Below are 24,090 nucleotides of genomic sequence, written 5' to 3' on the forward strand. Positions count from 1 at the left end.
TCGCTCTTCCCCTGGCTGAACCACACACCTCCTCTTTGACTGCATATAACGTCACCTCCGGGCATTTGATCTGCACTGGCCCTCGGGAAAAGCTGGCCCAGTGTCCTCCCCCTGTGAGTCCCTCACCTGATGCCCCAGATCCGTGAGGGGTGAGCCCAGGGACGGGATCCAGACAGGTCTGAGCAAGGCTTCCGTGTCCGCCACGGACCTGCGGAGGTGGGACTTGGATCAGGCCACCCTCTGGGCCTCAGCCAGCCTTCGGGATGACGCTGACAACCACTCTCTAGTCTGATGAAGAAGATACCTGCTCTTTGTCCTCAGTTCTGGGCACAGATCTTCAAAAGCGCTTGGACTTTTGAGAGTGATAGGAAATCCTCTTTGGGATGCTAATGAGCTGCCCCAGGCAGGTCTGTAGGTGGCCTGGGGAGGGCCGGCCCAGGATTACAGGCTGGAACCCCGGGCTAGCCAGAGCCCCAGGAGGGACAGAGGGACAGAGACAGAGTCTACCCTTTCTAGTAAAACAGGAATCAGCATAGCACTGCCCTGAGCTCTGGGAGTCATTTCAGGGCATGGTCAGACCCGAGAGGGTCAAAAGAACTCCTGAATTTGTGCCCAGCTGGTCAGAAGTGAGGGTGGCTTGGGGACCCCTGGCTGGCATCCAAAGGGGGGGCAGTCTTCTGAAGGACCCAGTCCTTATTTGTGGGACCTGACGCTGACTTGGGGTGGCAGTGACGACAATGAACTGCAGCTCGCACAGCTGGGGTGGGGATGGAAGAGCTGTATAAGGTCATTGAAAAGGTCAAATGAACAAATAAATATAAGAAGTCAGCCCCGTGTCACGCCCACACCCAACACTCAGCAGGTGGTAGCTCTTACTTATATTTGACCGTTTGAGCACAAAGGTCTTCTCTGGCTTCTGCCGAACGCTGAACTCTAGGACCAGTCCTGGCTTCCAAACGAATTTGAGGTCTGGGGACGGTGGAGGCGCCTCCCGGTCCTCTGTTTCCCTATCTGTGAAAGGAAGACCGGACAAGGTCACTTATAAAGTGGGCTCCGACTCTAAAAACCTATGACTGAGTGTGCCAAATGCTACCTAACAGTGTGCTTTGAAATCTCAGAAATACAATATTCTATGGTATTCTGGGCTTACTGATTAATAAAATATTCTGCTGCGAGAAAGAGATTCGTTTTCATGGAAAATCCCAACCGACTGGCAGTGTGTTTGTCTCCTCTGGGACCCATGTTGAGGTTCAAACGCAGCGTGGCCGTGCTCCAGGTGAGAGCTCACCCAGATTGCGGGCAAAGTACCTGGAAAATCTAATGTTACGGAGCGAGCTGCATTCTGGAGAGGGAAAGTGTCTGCTCTCACGGACTGGAGATCCCCAGGCCCGAGCAGCCGAGATTTGAGCAGCCCTTCAGCGGCCTGCATTCAGAGTCCAGCCTGATTTCAAAAGGCCGTGCAAACCGTCCCAGGCTGAATCGGGCTCTGCTGAGTGTGTTAAAAGTCTTCCGTTGCAGGCCGATCCTTTTAAGTCCGTGACTGTGTGCTACTCAGATGCAGGGCCCCGTGCACCTGCGAAGTGCTGTGTCCCCAGAGGGCTCCAAGCTCCCTTCCCTCACCCTCTCCTTCCCCTGTCTCTTCTCTACTGCTCACCCCCACATCACACCGCCTGCTTTCTCTCGGACTCTGGAGCCTGAGACTCCAAGACATTCTTTGCTTCCAATCTAGGCTCGTGCTTTACTGAGGGTCCAGCCCCAGCCTGGAGACGCTGGCCGGGAATCTAGCCCGGGCGTTCTGCTCGTTCCAGAGCCTTGCTTCATCCCTGACAGGGTAGCAGAGGGGGACAGCAGTCGTTTCTGCCGGTCATGAATTGGCTTCCCCCCAAACAATGCAAATACTGTTAGAACCATGTCACCTTTGTGCTACGAGGATCTGGGGTGTCTTCTGAAAAACCCCCTTTATTTACCAATGCGGAAGGTGTGGTGCATAGAGATGGAGTGGGGGGCTGGCAGCAGTGCAGGCAGTGAAAGAGATCCCCTCAAAAGGCAGAACAAAGAGAGAGAAGTTTATTGAATACACAGCAAGGGAGCAGCAGGCAGGACAGCAGAGGCGACACGGTCTGCTATGAGGTGGTGGTAACAGGGCTATAGTCGTAGGGTGGAATGAGGGAGCATGAGATTGCACAGGATTTTCCCCTTTTTGGGTAATCTTAGGAATCGTGCCCGGTTGTAATTGGTCAGTTAGAGGCTATGGCTATTTGGAGGTGGGTCTCCTAGTGAGCCTGTTTGCGGCAGCTGGAGGTGGCTCTGGGCCCTTGTGCCTTGCTCTGGTTTCAGTGGTCAAGCCTATGGCCTAAAAGCAGCCTCTACAGAGAGGATTTAGGGGGACAGGGAACACATACCTGAGCATACATCTTGCACGTGGGCAGGTGGGAGTTCAGAGGCCCCCGGGACCACCCACATGCAGGCTCCATGATTCACTAGAAGGACACAGAGCTCAGCAGGGCCTCACACCCCTGTGAGGACCGTCCATGACAGCAAAAGGACACAGATGGAAATCAGCAAAGGGAAGGGGTGCCTGGGGCCGGGTCTGGATCCAGAGAGACCAGGCGTCTTGTCCCAGTGGAGCTGTGTAGACGGGGTTCGGTTCTCACAGTACTCTGTGCAAGAACGTGTGCATTATTGCCAACCAGGGGCGCTCACCTGAGCCTCAGTGCCGGGGTTATTTACTGGGTGTCCTAGTCAGGACTGTCCACCCATGTGGCTGACCTCGGGGTGCAGCCCCTCCAGAGTGGAGCAGATACTACGCAGCCCGAGCCCCCCGGTACACGAAGATGCTCTGCTCAGACAGGAGCTTCCCAGAGCTCAGAGGTGACCTCCCAGGAGCCAGGGGCAAGGGGTGAGCCTCTCCTTGGGCAAGGCTCATGCTTTACGGCTCGGAAGGGATCCCACGGTCCTCTTTTGGACCCTCTCCATACACACCTGAGCCCCCAGGCACACAGCAGGCACCTAGGATTACATGCTTAGTGAGCCGAAGGCATTAACTGGCCGGCTCCCACTTTCTCCGGCCTAATCAAACATGATTCTTCTCACTTTCCTCCGGGACCCTCCAGATCCTATCTCTAGCAGCACACTGGAATCAGGACAAAGGCAGAAAAGGTCCCTGAGTAGCCAAAATCCGTATCACCCAGTCGCATCCTTATCAGCCAGAACTGGGCCTCACTCACGGTCTGCCCCGCGGTATCTCCTTCCTCAGTTTGAACACGGAGAGTTTGGGTTTACGACCCACAGCACATTATAAGTAGCAGGTGGGGCGGCAGGGGGACAGGGAGAGAGCTGGGACGGAGGCGGGGAAGGGGGAGGAGGGGGTGGACAAAATACCAAGAAATAGTCAAGAAACCAAAGATTACGGTTCTGGGACAACTTCGTTGGGGGCACGTTGTTCCTTGCGTGGCAGCCACCTCTGGTACCAGAAGGTACCAGAGGGCGGTGATTCGTGGCCAGCGGCCTAACCCCCGAAACATCAGGAAAGTGGCCAGTGTGGCTTAGCCTTGGAGAAGGCACGAAAGCAGCCATGCGTTCTCGGGAGATGGCTGTGGTTGGTGGAAAATCCTCCGGCCTGGGGTGCCCACTACCCCACCAGCGCGGGCTTAGAGCATCATGAATGGGCCCTGTGCTCACAGACTTCTTCCGGCCCTCCTCCTTCTACCCGTCCGTCCGTCACACGTCACTGGGACTGGGCGCAGGGCCCACGACGTCTGGCTCCCAAGCACCACATCCACCTCTGCCTGCAAGGCTGCCTCTCCCGGGGCGGGCCAGCCCGGGCAGTCACGGCAAAGGGCATTTCCCCCCCATTACCCATGACCTTGAGGCCCCAGGGAAGCTTGCGGGGCGGGAGGGCAGGGGCGGTAGGGATGTGGAGGTGACTCAAAGAAAGCAGATTCCTAGAATCACAAAACAGGGGCAGGGTCTGGAAATGTCCCCGAGGTTCTGGAGGCACGACCCTGGAGCCAGCAGAGGGGAACGGGCCTGGCTGGCCCCCCAAGAGTGAATTTCCCTCCCAGGGGGTCCCAGCAGACAGTTCTCGTTTCACTTTGATGCTCTGGGGCTTTGATTCTCTGACACAGACCCCGGGCTCTCAAGGAAGAGCCGGGCCTGAGCCCAGAACAAGGACTGACTAGAGACTGAGTCTGGTGGGCCCCTCGCTCTCCCCCTCCCTGGGGCCGTGACGCTGTCTTCCCGTCTGAGGCTCATCCCTGGGCTCGCACCCCCTGCTCCTACCTCCAGCCACACTTTCTCCCTGCTGCTCCCCCTCAAGCACTCACCCTTCCCTGCGGGCCTGGCTCCAAGCACCCTTGCGTCTGCCCTGGCCTCCCGTCCCCCGCTCCGTCCACACTGCTCCCCAACACGCAATGTGTCCCCAGTAGAAACCTCTCTGGCAGGTTCGCATTCACCTTCCCCTCCGGTCTTAATCTTGCGGGCACCACAGACCAGTGAGAGACTCTGACACGACCATTCACCAGGAAAGCCCCACATGTGACTTCAGGGGCTCTGGGATCACCCCAGGGTCACCCACCAATCCCTGGCCGTCTGTGGACCCAACTCCGGGCTGAGATCCTGAGTCCAGAGGCCCTTCCTACAGGAGCCTCTCTTGGGCCGTGTCCTCATCAGCCGGCTCTTACAGAGGGGCGACTGTGTGCCAGGCCTTGGGGTGGCACTGCTGGGACCACCAGGGAGGCCGCTCCCGCTCCCGGAGCTCTTGGCTCACGCCTCTGTCAGGGTGCCCTTCATCCAGCGCACTTTACACGTGTGCACGGCCACCTCCCCAGGCACCCGGTGTCTCCCCGGTAGGTGCGGCGGGAGATCCACGTCCCAACACCCAGTGCACACTCAGCGCCCCGGGGAGGCCCGTCAGGTGAACGAAGGAGGACACTCGCGGCCAGCGTTCACTTGGGGTGACACGTGCAGCAGGTGCTTTGGGAGCAAAGTGTCTTTAAAGGCCTGTGCGGTGCCTGCCCTTCTCCCGACCTCCCCGGCGCAGCGAGCGGCTCGTCCTCAGAACCGTGGGAGCCTGGTGTGAACGCCACCCTCCTGGCTGGCTTGCACGCTTTGCACAAAACGCTCTTTGTTATATTTACTGAGGAGGGCGCGTAGGTATAGTTTCCTTTCTGCGTTCTGGTGTGGCCGGGGAAGCCGAGGATTCTTCTCACCTTTTAGCTGTTACTATAATAATACATTTGGAGGGTCGCAGGCCGTTTTGCAAAGTAATTGTAGACGTGCGACCTCATCCTGACCTCGCAACGGCCCTGTGAAACCAGTGGGTAACAGCCCCGATCTCCAGCAGTAACACGAGGCCCTGGAAGGTTCCAGAGGTGAAATTACTCACGCAGGGCGTCCTGGTCACGATGCAGCCACTCCCCCCGGCCCTTCAAAGACACTGTCCTTCTCATCGGCTCCCCACCGGCCCTCCATCCCTCGACCTCCCAGCCTGGGGAGCTCGCTGGCCATCCCGGCCCCCCCACCCCCAAGACTAGACCTTTGAGAGCTGACCCTGCCCGTCTTTCCCCAACCCTGCTGTCAGCCGTTTCCTGGTGGGGATGCTTAGGGCCCCCGTGGGAGTTTCTGCACTGCAGAGCTCGGCCGCGGCCCTGTGTCCGTCCCCGGCCGGTGTCCAGCTCCCTCTACGCTTGCATCTTCCCCCCGCTGGTGCTGGTCAGGGGCCCGGAGCTCTGGCCTCCCAGAGGGGAAGCGCAGGGCGGTGAGGGATGCGCTGGGGGGACACCCCCCCCTCCCGGGGCCTGAAAGAGTCTGTTGGGAGTAGATGGGAGTTGGGAGCCGGAGTCTAACCATGATGAGCCTTGAAGCTCATTCTCCCCCGGTCGAGCCTCCTTCAGAGCCTCCTTGTAAATGCCAGTCAAACCTTGCGATTTTCGTCTTTCATTATTCATCGAGGGGAAAGCAGATTAAAAATACATGATGGCATTTTCCAGGTCGGATCGCTCAGCGTGGCAAGGGTGTTTATCAAGGGTCCTTGTTCCCGCCGTGATGTCTGCGGCAGCCCCCGGAGCCCGCCCGGCCCAGAGCCCCTCCGCCTCCGCCGGCCTCGTCCGGCATCTGCCGTCTGGGAAACTGCAAGCACGGCTCCTGCCAGAAGAGGCAAGGCCTTTGTGCTTTATTGAAAGAGACAGGATTTATTTTCATTTCCCTTTGCCTCCTGTGCTTTGAGGTTCCCTAAAGCCAGGGGATTCCAGAATAAGCAAAGAAACCAGATCCCCCATAAGAGTGGCTTTCTGGCTAATTGCCTGGCTAAGGATTAGCTTCAAATCCTCTCCTGCTTTGAAATCTGCCTTCTCATTAGGCTCTGCTGATCCTCAGGTAGGACAGCTCCACCCCCCACTCCTCACTTTCATTTTGGGGATACTTCTAGGGACCTCGCCCTTCCTTTGTACGGGGCTTCCGTGCAGGGCGGAGGGCCATGGCGGCTCGGGCTCACCTGCGCCCTCAGCACCCCCCCCACTCAGGCCTCCCTGACTGCTTCCCCCGGGCCCCCCCAGGGTGTGCATGAGGCAAGGGGCATCTGGAGAAGGTGAGGGGTCTTCTGGAGCAGGGTTCAGAGCCGTCCATCCCTGCTCGACTCCAAGGGGCTCTGGAGTCTGCAAGAGCCAATTCCCTGCTTAGTGACATCACACTGACAGCCTGAAATGGGTCCTGGTGGGAGCTTTTACACCAGGGAAACCCAAACACCACCTTCGGGGCTTTTGTTTTGCTGGAGAGCCAGTTTGCCAGCACACCACCTCCCCTCGCCCGCCGCAGGACCTGGTCCACCTGCCAGGCACTTCCCTATGGGAGAAGGAGGTGAGCGGGAACCAGGAAGGTCGGAGGGGAAGGCTGCTTTTCTAGGTAACAGAACTGGAACTTAAGTGCTCCTGGGTGAGCAGGCTTCTCTGTTTACCCAAACTGGCACGAGTGGGGGGCTGTATCTGCAGAGGCCCCCACGGGGGTGAGCTAGACACGGAGAGACACCTGTCTCTTCCCTCAACTGCAGCCTTTGGTCCAGTGTCCGTTTCCCCCTGAAGACAGGGTGTCTGGGTCTGGGTTTGGGAGCCGTGAGTAGGGGGTTGATGGGGCACCTCTGACAACTGCTGGATGCCCCACCTAGGAACCTGGCAGAGGATGAGGCCCTTGAGGTCTAGTTTGGGCTCGTCGACCCCGGGCTGCCTGGGAGGGCCCAGCAGAGGAGATCAGGACATGCCCAGAAACTGGACCAGGGACAGCCAACCCACTGGGAAGGTAGGACAGTCTGGCTCCCTGCCCTCTCTGGTCACGCTGACCAGTGAATTGTCCTAGAGCGGCGAGTCACTAGCCACTCCCTGGACACAGCTGGCAGCTGGGTGCCGGCCCAGGTGAGAGGCCTTCCCTGGCTCCTTCTGGTTACATGGAGGTTCTGGCCCCGCTCCCAGGAGGGCACAGCCCAGCTGCGTGATGACGTCTCTAACCTCCTCTGCCTTGTCCCTGCCCCCCTTCAAATTAAAGGGGTTCTAAAGCCCAATTACGGCAGGGAACACGTCGCTTCTTTTAACCAGAGCATCTGACTCTGCTCAAGGGATATTTGCAATTGCCTGCAGCCTCCCCTGAGCTAAAAAATTATATGCTTTCTCTCTTTGCTAAATTACCACATCCTCAGATTGGTGCTGAGGGGGTCCCCGCCGGAAAACCAAAGTGTCAACCCTTTTTGCAAACTCTGAGCCTGTAATTGGTTTGGAAATACCAAGTGAATAGCTAAAAAGGCTTCAAGGGGATTAATGTCAAATAACGTGTCCCCTTGATGGCGTGGAGAGCTGTCGTGTGGGCATCGGTGGTGGCAGGCGCAGTTAATTTCAGCCCACGGTGCAGAAACATCATTAGGATTCAAGATTTGGGAACATCGCGTCCAGAGCCCCAAACCAGCGTGCAGAGCTGAAGGATGCCGCAGACGTCTTCCGCGGGGCGGGTTGGGGGGGGGGTGGCCACACCTGTACCTGCCTCTGAGTGGCACCGGGCTGCAATGCCCTCCACCCAGAGAGCATTCCCTGAGCTGTAAGCAACTCGAGGGCACGTTTCTTCTCTTCTCTGGCCTTGAACGGGGTCTGGGCGTGCTGGGGAGGATCGGGTTTTCAGGTCAGACACCAGGCCGCGTCTAGCTCATCAGCCATGTGGCTCAAGGCAAATCATGCAACCGTTCTGAGCCTCAACATGCTCATTTGTGAAATGGGAAGAATGTTTCCAGCAAGTCACTATGAGGATGACATGGTTCCATAGATCTTCCCCACCCCACCCCACCCCACCCCCGGTCACCCAACCAAAGACCGTAGTCTAGATTCTTCCCAACTCCCTCCTGCCGAGACACCCATGATCCCTAAGGCTGTGTTGCTCTCTTTCCTTACGCCAAGTAAGAAACCCAGTTTGTTCAATGGCAGGTGCATTCCTGGTGATCTTTGCTGGAGGACACTGGCCCTTGCTACCTTTCAAGTCTTCGGTAGTCACACGTGGCTAGTGGCTACCATGCTGGGCTGCCTGGACATAGAACAATTCCTTCACTGTAGAAGTTCTCTCGGGCAACCTTGCTCTACAAGACCTGATTCCGAATCCTGGCTGTGCAGTTAATCAGCTGTGAGAACATGGGCGCATCATGCAACCCCTCTGGTCTCCTCGTCTGTAAAACGGCAGTAATAATCATTGCTGTAGAATCAAATGAGGTAACACACGTTAAGAACCCAACATTGTGCCTGGCGTGGTGTTTGAAACCATGTCCACTGAGGCTTTGATACTCCTCCCTTCGAGAAGAGCAACCACTCTGGGCACTTGGGAGGCTCTGCTGGTTGCACGTCTGACTCTTGGTTTCAGCTCAGGTAGTGATCCCACCCCATGGGTCATGGGGTCTCACGGTCCAGCCCTGCTGTCAGGCTCCATGCTCAGTGGGGCGGGGGCCTGCTTGAGATTCTCTCCCTGCTCCTCCCCAACAGTCGTGCAAACACTCTCTTTCTCTCTCTGAAATAAGTAAATCTTGGAAAAGAAGAGAGAGAAGAGAAACTTCTCTCTCTTGAATGTGTCTGAACTTAGGGACTCACTTTTTTTTTTTTTAATTTATTCATGAGAGACACAGAGAGAGAGGCAGAGACACAAGCAGAGGGAGAAGCGGGGTCTCTGTAGGAGCCCGATGTGGGACTTAATCCCGGAGCCCAGGATCACACCCTGAGCCAAAGGCAGATGCTCAACCACTGAGCCACCCAGGTGCCCCTAGGCACTGGACTCCCTTCGAACAGCCAGAATGTGGCAGAGCTGATGACATGTCACTTGCAGACCCAGGTCATAAAGGGCACCCACCATGGCTTCCTCCTTGCCCCCCTCTTGGATCCCTCGCTCTGGAGGAAGTTGGTTGCCACGTGGTGAGGACATCAAGTGGCCTTATGGAGAGCTCAACATGGCAAGAAACTGAGGCCTCCTCCCAACAACTGTTGGGAGCTTCCAGAAGCTCCTTCTGCCCCAGCTCGATCTCAAGATAACGCCTGTTATCTCTAGAGATAACGCCTGTGGCCCACAGCCTGACCACAACCCCCAGAGAGGCCCGAGGCCACAACTGGTCAGCTAAGCTGCTTGCAGATTTCCAGCCTCCAGAAACTCTGAGATAATAAATGCTTGCTATTGTAAGTCCCTAAGTTTTTTTTTTTTAAAGATTTTTATTCATTTATTCATGAGAGACACAGAAAGAGATGAAGAGACACAGGCAGAGGGAGAAGCAGGCTCCATGCCAGGAGCCCGATGTGGGACTCGATCTTGGGACTCCAGGATCACGCCCTGGGCTGAAGGCAGGCGCTAAACTGCTGAGCCACCCAGGGATCCCCAAGTCACTAAGTTTTGAGGTCATTTGTTACCCAGCAATAGGTGACTCATACACGTGGCTTGTGGCAGTGCTTGATTCCCGTTAGCTGTTCTGGCCAGCGTCCGCAGAGCTGGCCTACAGGGACAGCACCCGGATTTGCCACACGAGCGATGCTGTCTCCTGCTGGTCATCCTTACTGCAGATGAGGAAACTGGTCTTCCGGCCTTGACGTCAGCCTGAGTATGGGCGGTACGGCCGCTCCCAGCGTGGCCATCTGATGAGAAACACCAGCCAGGGAGTGAGCAGGTGCTGGCAAGTCAGGGATCTGGGTGCCCAGGGCTCAGGACCACCCTGGAGGCTCCTTCCAGCCCCCGAGGGCCTTTCCAGCAGGACCTCGGTGTCACCCTGTTCTGCCCCCATCAGCCTCCAACACACGGCAGGCTGCCCAGGGGCCTGGGGGTGGAATCGCCCTTTGCACGGAGGGGAGTTATGAGATTGGAATGGGGGAGAGAGGGCCAGGAGTCCCTCTCTCTGGTGGCAGCCCCTCCTTGGCTGTGCCCTCCAGAATCTCCCCTGGCCCAGCCTGGACCCTGTCAGGCCTCATCCCCTCGGTGGCCTCCCTGCTTCCTGGGACACCACCTGCCAGGCAGATGGGCAAACAGAGATTGTGTGTCCCACTCGGGGACCTCAGTGGCTCAGAAAGAGCAGGACTCCAAGAACCCTCCCTGCACCTCTCCACGAGGACCCCAGGGAGAACAAAGGGGCACCTCCAAAAGTGGGAAGACGGGATGGGCCAGCACGGCCTCGGCCACATGTTTCTTGAAGAGCCGTAGCGTGTAAGTTCCAGACCTGAGTGTGTGCGCAGCCCTGGTTGTCTCTGGGAGCCCCAGGGCCCGGGAGGGAGGGTGATCCTGCCAGCAAGCACTTAACAAATTGGCCTGAAATGCCCCATCCCTGGCTCCCAGACCTCCCGGCGCCCGGAGGGAGCAGGGAGGGGAAAGCCCAGAACCCGGGCAAACGAACTAATTGAAGGTTGAACTCCGCGCTCAGAGGAAGAGGCACATCCTCTCGGGTGAGTGCACGGTCCCAAGGCTGCCACCATCCTCTGCCAGGCCCTGCACGTCAGCGCCTGATGGCTATGCAAAGCAGGGGGCCCCTCTCTTTCGAGTGAGTGAGAGTAAGCCGTCTACACCAGGGTTAACAATCTATATTTATGAGATGTCGCCAGCTGCTTCTGTGTTTCACATGTGTTTGTTAATGAGAGGTAACCTGAAGGTCAGGTTATTATGTAAATAACTCCAAGGAGGGGGGTGGAGGTGACCCCCCCATGAGTCTGCAGCTTTCGGGAGCCCCTAATGAATACTGGGGCTTGTCACTTGTCCCGTGATGGGAACTCACTTTACTGAGCAGAGGGGTGGAAAGGACGGGTCTCTCCCTATCTGAGCTCAGATGAGCTACTTTTCCCTCCATTCCCACGTGACCAGAGAAAATTCCAATTTTCCTGTCTCCCCCTCCCCGCTGCACCTGCTCCTGTATCCCCACGCAGACGGGGGCGGGAGGAGACGCAGACGGGGACACTGGCTGCAGGACCTTCTGGCTGCCGCAGTCTGCAGTGTCAAAACTGCAAACCATCCCCACCCACCAGGCCCCGAACCAGCCTCACGCCTCTGGCTCAGAAATCACCCGCTTAGGCCTCCCAGAAAATGAGGAGAAGATTAGCCAAGGAGCGTGAGTGGCCTTCCAGAGTCCCCAGCGGAAGGCCGACCACAGAGTGGTGGACGGCGGCGAGCAGGGGAGGCAGGGGTGCCCCTGGCCCCGCTGGCAGCTGGACCTGGGGATGCACGGCAGGTCCCTGACCCCCGCAGCCCACCCCGGGAAGGGGCCGCCGGCCTCTGTGGAGGACCACCCTGCGGGAGGAGCAACAGAGCTGCCAGGCCCATGGGGGGCACCAGGGGCGGGCACCTGCCGGGAGATGCCGGAGCTGGACGTCCCGGTGGGGCTGGTGGGCCGGTGGTCATGCAGAGGGCTCCTGGCTCCTCCTGGGGGCTGGGGTTTGTCCAGCGTCCAGGCTGGTGGCACCAGCAGTCCATCCGCAGGCAGGGGGCAGCTGGTCCTGAGAAGGGTCACCCATCCTGCTCACCCTGCCCACCCTGCCCAGCTTGCCCACGCTGCCCACCCTGCTCACCCTGCCCTGCCCACCCCTGTACCCCTGCCTGCCTGCCCTGCCCACCCTGCCTGCCCATCCTGCCCACCCTGTCTGCCCACCCTGCTCACCCTGCCCGCACTGCCCACCTGCCCTGCTCACTGTGCCCTGCCCACCCTGCCCTGTCTGCCCACCCTGCTCACCCTGTCCGCACTGCCCACCTGCCCTGCTCACCCTGCCCACCCTGCCCTGCCCTCATATCATCTGTGCAAAGCTCACGCCTGGCTCTGAGCAGTGCAGTGCAGCCACCAGAGCGTCTCTATGAACGAGATGCTGCGTCCCCCTAGACTCCTCTGGCTGAATAAAAGCTGAATATAAATCACGCGCCCATGCCACGCTCCGGCTTTGCCTTTGACTAGAGGGAGCATGCCGAAATGGTTGATTAAAAATAAATAATATTAGGCTGTTCTGGGTCCTCCAAGCGGGCGGCCGGCTCCCCTCTCCGTGTGCCAGCGAGATAAAGCAGCCCGGCTCGTGGGAGCTCCTGCGGAGCCGGTGCGAGCTGGTTAGGGCTGCTTTTATGGCCGCTGTATGATTTACACCCGCGTGCAGACGTGTGCTGTGTTTGATCAGTAATTGTCCCGTATATATGGTCCTTGAGTGTCGGAGAAATGTCCCTTCGGGGGAAGGCGGGTGTTCTCATCTTTTCTGTCAGGAGCAGAGGTGGTGGGAGGCAGGACATTGGGGATGGTTGACAGGCTGGACGAGGGGACAGGGACACAAATGAGCCCAGCGTGGCCTTCGTCTGCCCCTTCTTGGACACGATGACAAATGCCACTGCTGGAGGCCGCCACCATTGCCCACTTTCCCCCACTGCGCCCTCCACAAGCCGGAGGACCCCTGGGCTTCTCTGTCCAAAGCGGAGGGGCGGCACCTCCCCTTTACCGGCCAACCTCAGAGCAGGTGCACGGCTTCCACCTGTGGCCGCGCTCGCCGAGGGGGTCGGGGCATCCGAAGGGAGCCGCGTCCTTCTTAAGCAATGACAACGTGATGACACAGGGATACTGATAGTGACATGTGTCGCATGCTTCCTGCACCCGCACTTGCCACGCACGGCCACGTTTAAGCCTTGCAGTGTCCCTTAAAGCAGGCTGTGGGCGCAGCCACTGAAGTGCCAGGGAGGTGAGGTGCGCGGAGAAGGAAGGCCCGACCGGCACCCCACTGCCCACGCGAGGAAAGGCGCCTTCGCCGTCACGCCCGGGCTTCGTCGTGCTGCAAACTGGAAAGTCCGAGAAAGGAGAAATCTGGCCAAGCGGTGGGGTCACGGTGCATTCAGCAGACCCCCCCAAAATGCTCCCTGAGTGAAATATCTGACATTCAGTCAATGCACGGGCTTCATCCAGTATGGATCTTGCTTTCAAGTTCTGGATGATGCATCATCGAGTCCATTCCATTTCCACCTCGCGGCTGCTAATCCTGGCTCCATTTTCTCTCGTTCGTGGGAGGATCTGTGCCTTCCCTACGACAAGCTGTGCGAGCCGCGGGAACCCACTCCACCTGGCTGGGTCGCAACCCTTCCATCTGTAAGGCAAAGGGGCTGTACGGTGCTCAGTGAAAGCAGCCAGACACGGAAGTCCACACACCGTGATTCCGTTTATACGGAAGTGTCCAGAACAGGCAAATCCATAGGGATAGAAAGCTGACGAGTGTTTGCAGGGTTGGGGGTGGTGGTGAGGGGATGGAGAGTCACTGCTAATGGGGATGGGGTCTCCCTTTGGGGTGATGGAAATGCTTGGGAACTAGGTAGAGGTCGTGTTGCAGCACGGTGTGCATGCGCTAAGTGCCGCCGAGCGTACACTTCGAAACGGTTGACTTTGTGTTATGTGAATTTTATTTGCATTAAGAATCAAGGAGGGGACCTGGGTGGGCTGGCCTTGCGCCCTCGGGTATGATGTTCTATTATTCCGTGTGGCCAGGTCGCTGCCCCTCCCTCGGCTGACATCCCTACGTACCATCCCGACACCCTCGTGGAACCACCCATCGTAACGGCTCAATTGATGGACAAGTCAGGAACCTCACAACTCAAGGTGCAGGTGGTACAGGAGGAGGACGCGCTCCAGACCGCACGGGAAGGGTGGACAGTGAAGTGAGGGCGTCAGGTCAGGGGCAATTTGAAGCGTGCTGGCTCGGTGAGAGGCTGAGAGGCGGGACACCAGGACAGAAGGGCGGCCAGGGCCCTCAGGGGAGGGGGCGCTCCCTCTGCAGAAGCGGGGGTGGGAGGAGACTTCAACACAGGACAGGGGCCCCAGGCAGGGGGGCAGCGACAACGGTGTTATAGTCCAGGGACATTTCTTGAGGGAGCTCGTGGTACCTTCCTCCTGGGGACCCAGACCTTGGGATGTGAGGAATGCATCCTCATCGAGACACAATTTCTCTTTAAAACTATGCAGTCAATGTGCGGGTGAGGGGTCTGTGCTTCCAGAGGCAGGAAGGGGGCCCGGTAACGCCCTGGGGAGGTCAGGAGTCCTGCCTGCACTGGAGGCACGTCTCCGTGGGCAAACCCAGAGGTAAAGTGGCCCTCACTCTGCCCTCTTCCAGGCCGTGACACCCCTGCCCCTGCGAGCAGCCCCCTACCCGGCTGCAGAGGGGTGTGCTGTGGGCCCCAACCCGTCTAAAGCATCCATTGTCCACTTCCTCTGTGATGAGGGTGACACTCTCAGTGGTAGAAAGTTTTGTGCTCACAGAAGAGCATGAAGAAGAAGACTGAGACCCCCTCCTAGCTCTCCCTTTAGCACTTTGGGGAGCATCTTTATGCACAGATGCCAAGCCAGCTCCTCATTTTGGAACCAGACACCCTGCATTTTCACTTTGCACCAGGCCTGCGAGGTAGCCAGTCCTGGGTACCCGCTACTAGCAGCAAACTGGAGGTCATATACTGTCCATACTACTGTAATGAGTTATCTGTCACCGTGGGCTGAGTGTCCTGTCCTCCAGATTGGATGTGGGTACCTAAGCCTCCCGGTGGGTGGTGTCAGGAGGCGAGACCTCTGGGATGTGAGAGGTCATAAGGGTGGAGTCTTCATAAATGGGGTTCACGCTCTTATAGAAGAGACCCAGCGGGCTCCCTCGCCCCTTCCTCCCTGTGAAGACACAGGCCAGAAGGCAGATAAGGGACGTCTGCGAGCCGGAAAGGGATCTGTCACCAGATACCCAGCCCCAAAACACCCTGATCTTGGGGTTCCAGCCTCCAGAACCATGAGAAACAAATTTCTATAGTTTACAGACACCCTGTCTGTGGTAACTCATTACGGCAGCTCAAACAGACTAAGACATCCATTTTTATTTATTTAAAACAGAACTTGTTGAGTAATAAACATGTGGTTTCAAAAAATCAAAATATATGGAAAATCCACCAGCCTGTCAGCGCCTGCTGCCCCAGGGCAGCCTGGGTATCTGGCACGATGCAGGCAAATGGGCGAGTGAAGGAATGAATCACTGTGGGAGAGGTTCCCAGGTCATCGGGGCCCAGGGTTCTCAAGCTGTGCTCCAGGAGCTCAGGGTGGGTGGCAGGTGGGGTGGGAGCTGGGCGTGCTGGAGCCGTCGAGGGAGGGTGCCAGTCTCCAGTGCAATCACAGGCCCTAGGGGTCTATCTCTTGTATGTATGGAGTTCCAAGCAAGATTTAATTGATAAAATGGTTCTGCTGCAAATAAGCAACCACAACGAGCTTGCCCACCATATGCCTTTATAAATAAAGTTTTATTGGAACACATCACACCTGTTCATGCACAGATTGCCTATGGCTGCTTCCACGATGCCATGCAGCGGAGGAGAGAAGTTGCCACAGAGACTTTCTGGCGGCCAAAGCCTGAAATATTTCTTACCAGCCTCTTTACAGAAAAAGTTTGTACAACCCCTGATCTAATCGAATCCCCCCCCCCCTATTAAATAGATGAGCAAGCTGAGCCCCAGAGAAAGATTCGAGGTCACAAAATAAGATAACAGGAGACCTCGGAATAAAATTGTAATCCAGGGACATCCGGTGCATAGAGATTTCTGAAAGCCACCTGTCTCCACGCCCCCCACAGCTCACATCCAGGGAACGGCCAACCAGAAGACCTGTTTTCTACCTTTTTCAAAAAATCTACAGGCTTTCTGCTCTGGCTCATTGTTTCCTCTCTTGGTGAGCCTCGGGGAGACAGGTGCCATCTTCCATGGGTCTGAGGAGGGCACAGAAGAGAGGCTGAGGTCGGACAACTAGTGAAAACAATCAGCCTGCGTTCCCTCCCTCTCCTAGTGACATGCAAACAGCCACTGCCGCCTGGGCTTGGCCGTGGGATCTGCCCAGGCCATTCAGGAAGCACAAGGGGCTTCCTGACACCACGAATAATGAGCAGAGAGCATGGATTTGCTGATGATGGAGGGACCTTCTGAGAAGTAAAACAACAACAAGAAGGAGCCTACGCTTGCCCAACAATACAGATGATCAGAGTAAGTGGAGTGGACGCATCATTAACACCAGCTTGGCACAATAATTACATGCAAAGGGAACCCGTCAGCAAAAAATGAAAACAAGATAAAAGCTGTGTAGTGTCTGGTTTTAAAGGAGGGTTATGGGTTTCCAAAGTCCGCGCGTGTTTGTGCGCCGATGCCTGGGCAGACCGTGAGAAGGGCTGGGGGGAGCAGAGGGTTCTGTCCTAGTTCACAAGCAAGTGGCACCACTGTGGGAGCAGAGCTGTGAACAGAGAGGCCTGTGTGGTTCTGAACTAGTTGTTAAACCTTTCTCAGCACCAGTTTGTTCATTTGTGGTGTGTTTTTATTCCAAAGGGTTGTGAGTATGAGTAATTGCCTTGGCCATTTGGCTGGAAGGGGTAGAAAACTTCAGTTCAAGGTAAAAGGGGGTACTTCTAGCAGCAATAATCAAGATATGATATAAATCATGGATTTATAACCCACTCTGAGGGAGCTTAGCTTCCCAATGTCCATGCATTACTGACCTCTGCCACACTCCATTCCCAACTCAGCTCACTGCCTGCGGGGACACATTCTGCACCAGAGGGGAACACTCTCCCCTGGTTCCCTCAGTGCTGTGCCCAGAGAAATGGGAAGGACGCCCCTCTACATTTCCATGGTGTCAGCACTGGGCTTGGGAGGGGCCCCTGTCTCTCTCCCATGCTATTCCCTCCTCTAGAAAGCTTCCCCTCCTTCTGTCTGGCCAAACACTGCATAAACTTCATAACCCAGCAAAGCCTTCTTTGCTGCCACTGCATCACAGCTGTGGGGGCAAGAATGCAGTCTCTGTGAGGGCAGGGACCACTGCCCACCATCATTATCATCCTGCAACCCAGCACAGCACTGACACGTATCCAATGTCCAGTAAATATGGGTGGGTGGGTGGATGGAAAGATGAATGGAGTGATAGATGGATGGATGGATGGATGGATGGATGGATGGATGGACGGGTGAATGGATGGACTGATGCATGGGTGGTGGATGGATGGATGGATGGATGGATGGATGGAGTGATGCATGGGGTGGTAGATGGGTGGATGGATGGATAGGGTGGTGGATGGAGTGGATGGAGAGCTGAATGGAGTGATGGATGGGTGGATGGGTGGGTGGATGGATGGATGGACAGGTAAATGGACTGATGCATGGGGTGGTGGATGGGTGGATGGATGGATGGATGGATGGATGGATGGATGGATGGATGGAGTGATGCATGGGGCGGTGGATGGATGAATATATGGATGGATGAGGTGGTGGGTGGATGGGTGGTTGGATGGATGGATGGATGGATGGATGGATGGGGTGGTGAATGGATGAGTGGGTGAGTGGGTGGATGGCTGACTGGATGGAGTGATGCATGGGGTGATGGATGGATGGATGGATGGGGTGGTGGATGGATGAGTGGGTGGGTGGATGCACGGGTTGGTGGTTGGATGGATGGGTGAATGGACAGCTGAATGGAGTGATGGGTGGGTGGGTTCATGGAAAGATGAATGGAGTGATAGATGGATGGATGGATGGATGCATGGGGTGGTGGATGGGTGGATGGATGGTTGGATAGATGGATGGATGGATGGATGAATGGGGTGGTGGATGGGTGGATGGATGGATAGGGTGGTTGATGGATGGGTGGTAGATGGATGGGTGGTTGGATGGATGGATGGATGGATGGATGGGGTGGTGAATGGATGGGTGGGTGGATGGACAGATAAATGGAGTGATAGTGATGGGTAGATGTATGGAGTGATGGATGTGGTGGTAAGTGGGGTGGTGGATAGATGGTGATGGTGAATGGGTGGGTGGATGGATAGGTGGATGTCAGCACCCAGTAGAGAGAGCCAGTTCCTGGCTTTGGCGACCCAGTGTCAGCAAAGGGAATGGGTCATCCCAACCCAAGGCAGCCCAGAGAACATTTGAGGGCCTCTCCCTCCAAGCCTTTCTGTCCTATGCAGTGGCCTCCACTCCCCTGGAGACCATGAAAAATGACTTGACAACAGCCCAGAGGAAGTGTGCCTCTTCAGGCTACAGCTTTCAAAATCTTCTCCTGTCATCAGAGCCTGCAAATAAAATGGTAGCTATGCCTGGCAACCTCAGAGGATCAAAGGCAGCAAGAGAAAAGCAAAATCAAATTACCCTGGAAGGCAGCAGCCCTGGAAGCAGCATGGCTTGTGAAATTGAAAGCAGAGACACTGGAGCCTGCCCCCCTCCTCTGCGACCGCCCCGCCAGCCGCTGGACGTTTGAAGCAGGGATTGTAAACTGCTCGGGTGAGGAAGGAGAAGCCAGCCCACAAAAGGCTTTGTTTGGCCCATACCATGCTTTCTCATTTTAAAATCTGGGTGCCAACATCTAAAATCGTGTGCTTTCACATCAAAATCTAGTTCATAGGTCTGGTTCCTCCAAAGAAACCAGATATTGCAGGTGACTCCAGGCTCCCCCATGACGGCAGTTATCTGGAGCTGAGCAGGGGCTGCCTGTTGGACGTGGCACTCCCCAGGTGACCACAGGTCACCCTCCAGTACCTGCCTGGCCCCCGAAGGTGAGTGGACACGCAGCGTTTCTGTTCACGGAGGACTCTGCTCCCCCCGCAAGAAGCACAATTCCGTGGCTCCCAAAATGTCCGGGTTTGAGAGGACTCAGCCTGGCATTTCCAGGATGCAACCAACACAATTGCTCTTCCTCCTGACTTTCTCCTGCTTCTGAATTTTCTGGGAGACCTCAGACCAGGATCAGGATGCTAATTCCCTAATCTCTGTGATTTGTCTGCCTAAAAACAGGAGGCCACTGGGGGCAACCAGGGGTTCGTCTCTGACCTGCTCTCAGCTCTCCATCTCTGCTGATGCTGAGTCAAGGGCCGCATGGGGGCAAGACGTGCCTCTCTCCCCTTTGAGGACCGGAGGGAAGCTCGCGAGGGCTTCACTAGCCACTACCCACTCCAGCCGGTGGATTGGGGTCCCCGTGGCTCCTCCAACGTGCAGGCTACCTTCTCTGCAGGTCACCAGCCACTGGCTCTGGACTCTGCTGGTGGAAGATGGTTGCCAGGCAGAGGGAGGCGGAGAGAGGAGAGAGAGAGACCGGCGGGGCTGTTTGCACATGGATAATGCAGTGGGGTTGTGTGCCGGGAGGAGTGCCGGCGAGGGCTGTTTGTTCTGGGAATGGTTAATCCTTGTTCAAATTTATATCCTGAATCTTTAATGCAACTGTGTCAATGAAGAGTTGGCCGCCTGGCTCCGTACAGCTGGGCCCGACACGCTCCAGGGGTTCTGAAGGACATGGGAGTGTCTTGGGCTCCCCACCCCACTTGCTCACACTTCCAGGAACCCCTGGAACCGCCAGCTTCCAGGAAGGTTGGCTCCAGGAGAGGAACAGATGAAAGCTCGACATGGCCAAATTTTGCAATGGGTGATGCTGACCAGGCTCTGTCTCCCATTCACTGGGTAAAGAAATCAGGCTGCCGTACGGCTCTGGGTGGGGACCTGGTCTCGTTCAGTTTACAAGCATTTATTTTTTTAAAGTAAGTCCTGGTGTTGGCTGGGAGTTGAGGGTCTGAGGCCAAGTTAAAGCAGACCGTGTCGACAGCGAAACCCCCTCACCGAGGGGTCAGCAGCTTGGGGCAGAAGGGCGGGCTCCGTGCAGAGGCCTGAGAACCAGAGGAAAAAGCAGGCCAGGGCGCCCTCCAAAGCAGCCCCCCATAAAGGACCTCCATGGGGTCCCACCAGGGTGTGCTGGTAAGTGCTTGACCAGCTTTTTGAGTGGGGGCAGGGAGGGGGGGGAGAAAGGCCCTGATTTGTGGCACTTGTCAGTTCCATGGTGTAAACGCTCCCACTTTGGCCAAGGCCGAGCTGCCTCTCTGGAGGAGCTAATCTGCACGAGGCAGCGCCAGCACAGCCCTCAAGCCCCTCGTGTGCTGCTCTGGGTTTCATTCTCTTTTCTGCGGAGCTGCACCCAGAAGACGTAGAACACGTGGAGGGAAACGCAGGGTCTTTAACTGAGAAGCAAACAGCCAACATCTTGGTCCAATAGTGAAAGGACGAGAGGGCCGGCTAGAGGTCAACCTGGCTCTGCAACCTCTGCAAAAGCTGGGAGCCCCCAGACACCCAGGCCCAAGGCAGCAAGGTGGCAGGGAGTGGGGGGCCTCGCAGAGCCCAGCTAAGGCTGCTCACGTCCCCAGGGCGCAGGTGGGGGTGGGCCCGAGGCAGAGGGAGCCACTCCTGAAGGAGGAATCCAAAGCTGGTGCCATGTCAGGACAATGATAGAAGCTCGGGTTCCACGTCTGTAAAACGGGGTGATGGTCACACACCCCCTGCCGAGGGTTGTCATGGGAACTGCACGAGCTGATGTGTCGAGTGCGTGGCATGCTGCCTGGCACACAGGATGTGGCATGATGCCTGGCAGAAGGAAGTGTGGGGTGTGTGGGGCAGGGGCCAGCGGTGGAGCAACTGGAGAGCGTGGCTCTGGGGGGTGAGACACGTTCGTAGGTAACCCCACCACCCAGCCCGGGGAAGGGGGAGACGGATCTCAAGCCATGGGCACCGACTCTGGTTTTGGAGGGTTTATCGCCCCGGGAAGGGCAGGGAGAGATCTTTATGGAGACTGGATGGAGGGGCGGGTGGGGGAGGCGAGCAGGACGTCTGAGACTCGCGGGCCGCAGTGGGCAGGCGAGGCCACAAGGATGTCTAGCAGAACCACCTGAAGGAGCGAAAACATGAGCAGGGCAGCAGCTGGAGAAGCTCCGGTGGCGGAGGTCGCGGCTGAGTGACCAGTGACAGGGCTACGGGGACTTGCGAGCTCCCGCTCAGGGCCTTAAGTGGTGCTGGTGAATTCACGTGTTGTCCTTCTCGGACATTACTCTTACGTTTTACGCAGGGCCTCTGAGTGGCCTTGCCGGAGACAATGAGGAGGTGCCAATGTCCGTGGTCGTTGTCCGCTCGGGGGGCTGGTGCCCCCTCCTCCCCTTCCTTCCCCTCTTCCCCTTTCTGGGACTGACGAGTCCATAGGGAATCGTGCACAATGACCGCAGTGCGCTTGCGGTGTGGGGACAGTCTGTAGCAGGGGGTCGGAGTCGGAGGCAGAGGAGCCACCGTCCTGCCGGGCTCCTGAAGCCGCACAGCACTGGGCTGGCCCGAAGCGTCACGAACACGGAAAGGCGGGGCCCCGGGTCGGTGGGTGGGTGCCCTCTCCCTACCTGGAGGCCGGGCAGTGGTTCTGAGGGTGCTCGCATCTTCGGTGGCCTCTCCTGGCTTGAGCCTCGCCTCTCCGCTCACCGTGGGCCCCAAGTAGGGGCCCGGGGAGATTCCTTCTTACCCCAGACGTGGACCCCGAAGAGCTGAGGACAGCACCCCGGCCTCATGTCTTCAGCCGATCCAAGGAGGGAAGGCTTGCACCAGCCCCTCCCCTGCCCCGCAGCCTCCCCACCTCCGGACCCACCACCAGCTTGTGGCTCCGTAGCCCCCAGAGACGGGCTTTCAGCGCGTGCACAGCCCGCGTCCCGCCCCAGCGTCTTGTTAACATGATTCAGGGCTAAATGATCTGATTCAATGGGGCTTCCTATGGCCCAGCTGGAGGTGAAAAGCTCCAGCAAGGAATTTGTTTTACCTCAAACTGGGAGGTTTAACCCCAGGAAGGAATAAAACATCCCTCCTCACTCCCTTGCCCCCCTCTCCCCTCCCCACCGTTCATGTCGCTTATGCCCATAGATGGGCTGAGCTGACGGGCCATTTGCAGGGACGGTTGGATGGAGCCAGATTCTGTGTCGGGAAATGGCATCTCTCGTGGCCACTTAAGAGAAAGTAAAATGTGAGCAAGGCAGGAGCCGAGGTTCTTCCCGGGTTCTGGGCCGGAGGGGGGTGGGGGGGCTTCCGGTGCCAGGTGCACAGGTAGCAGTGGGGGACCAGTCTGTGTCGGCCACGCACGCGTGAGCATCCTCCACGCTCCCTGGGGAGGCGCTGAGCACACAGCAGTCCTGGTCCACGGGCCAGCCTCTGTGTCGGCAGCCTCTACGGGCCCAGGCACGGGCCCAGAATCCCACATGCTTGAGGGACGGCAGAGGGGCCTTGAGAGCACGACTTGGTCCCACGCCGGGGGAATCTGGGTCTGAGTCTGGCCCTGCTGTTGACTTGCTGTGTGACCTTGGGCAAGTGACTTCATCCCCCTGAGCCCTAGGATCCTGGTCTGCAACTCGAGGACAACCAGACAGCCTCCCTCACCACGTGGCTCTGACAGTTGAATGAGACAGTTGAAGTGCCCGGCAGCTGGCGTCCAGCTGGGCGCAGGCGATGGGAGAGATGCCGGTTACGACGGAGGAAGAGAACTCGTTCTGCACATTCTCCTTGCCCGTGACCCCGCTGCCCCATCCCGGTAGGTCCATCGAGGGGACACCTTGCACATGCAGATCCAGGGACAAATACAAGAATATCTGCAGCAACTTTTAGCAAAACACCAGGGAGGAGGGACCAAATGTCCATCAGCAGAAGGACAAATAAATGGCTCTATATTCGCCAGTGGAGTATTATGTAGCTTGAACAAGGCTGGACTCCGGCCACATGCCCCCGACCTGAGCGATTCCCTTGCAAGGGGATGCTGAATGCCGAGCTAACCAAACTGAGACAAAAACCAAGATCCTGACCAGGGCACGCATCGTGCAGTCTGTCTTTTTACTTATTTTTATTTTTATTTTTATTTTTTAATTTTAAAAAAATATTTTTTTTATTTATTCATGAGGGACCCACAGAGAGAGATGGAGACACAGGCAGAGGGAGAAACAGGCTCCCTGCAGGGAGCCCGATGCGGGCCTCGATCCCGGGACCCTGGGATCCCGCCCTGAGCCGAAGGCAGACGCTCAACCGCTGAGCCACAAAACAAAACAAAGCGCACCAAGCAGAACGAATGCTACAATGTTGATAGGTGCGTTTCAAGGGGGAAAACTCTTTGAAAAGGCCAAGAATGATACACGTGGAATTCAGGGCTGCCCCTGGGTGGGCGCTGCCCCTGGGGGAGGCGGGGCTGGCGGAGGAGGCGACAGGGGAGGCCGGTGGTGCTGAGCCCGTCCTGCGTCTGCAGCACCAGGGGTTTTGCAGCTCTCATCCCTACCTGACCACCTACACACACGTGCGGCACAGAGTCTTTCCCATCATCAAGGTGATTTTTGGTAAGGTGATGAGAAAAGACCTTTTAAACAGCCCTCACCCTGGCTTGCGAATGAGGCAGTGGGGAGGGAGCCAATGGGACTGTCCCACACTGTCGGGGTTGGGAGGGTGTGCTGCGCCGAAGGTAAAGGACCCGACACTTTGGAAAGCAGTTTGTAGTTTCTTTTTTTTTTTTTTTTAATTTTTTTTTAAAATTTATTTATGATAGTCACAGAGAGAGAGAGAGAGGCAGAGACACAGGCGGAGGGAGAAGCAGGCTCCATGCACTGGGAGCCTGATGTGGGATTCGATCCCGGGTCTCCAGGATCACGCCCTGGGCCAAAGGCAGGCGCCAAACCGCTGCGCCACCCAGGGATCCCTGTAGTTTCTTATAAAGTTCACTCTCCACCTACTGGATGACCCGGCGATTCCATTCTTTGGTATTTGCCCAAGAGAAAG

Source organism: Vulpes lagopus, chromosome 12, assembly GCF_018345385.1.
Source record: "Vulpes lagopus strain Blue_001 chromosome 12, ASM1834538v1, whole genome shotgun sequence".
Lineage (NCBI taxonomy): Eukaryota > Metazoa > Chordata > Mammalia > Carnivora > Canidae > Vulpes > Vulpes lagopus.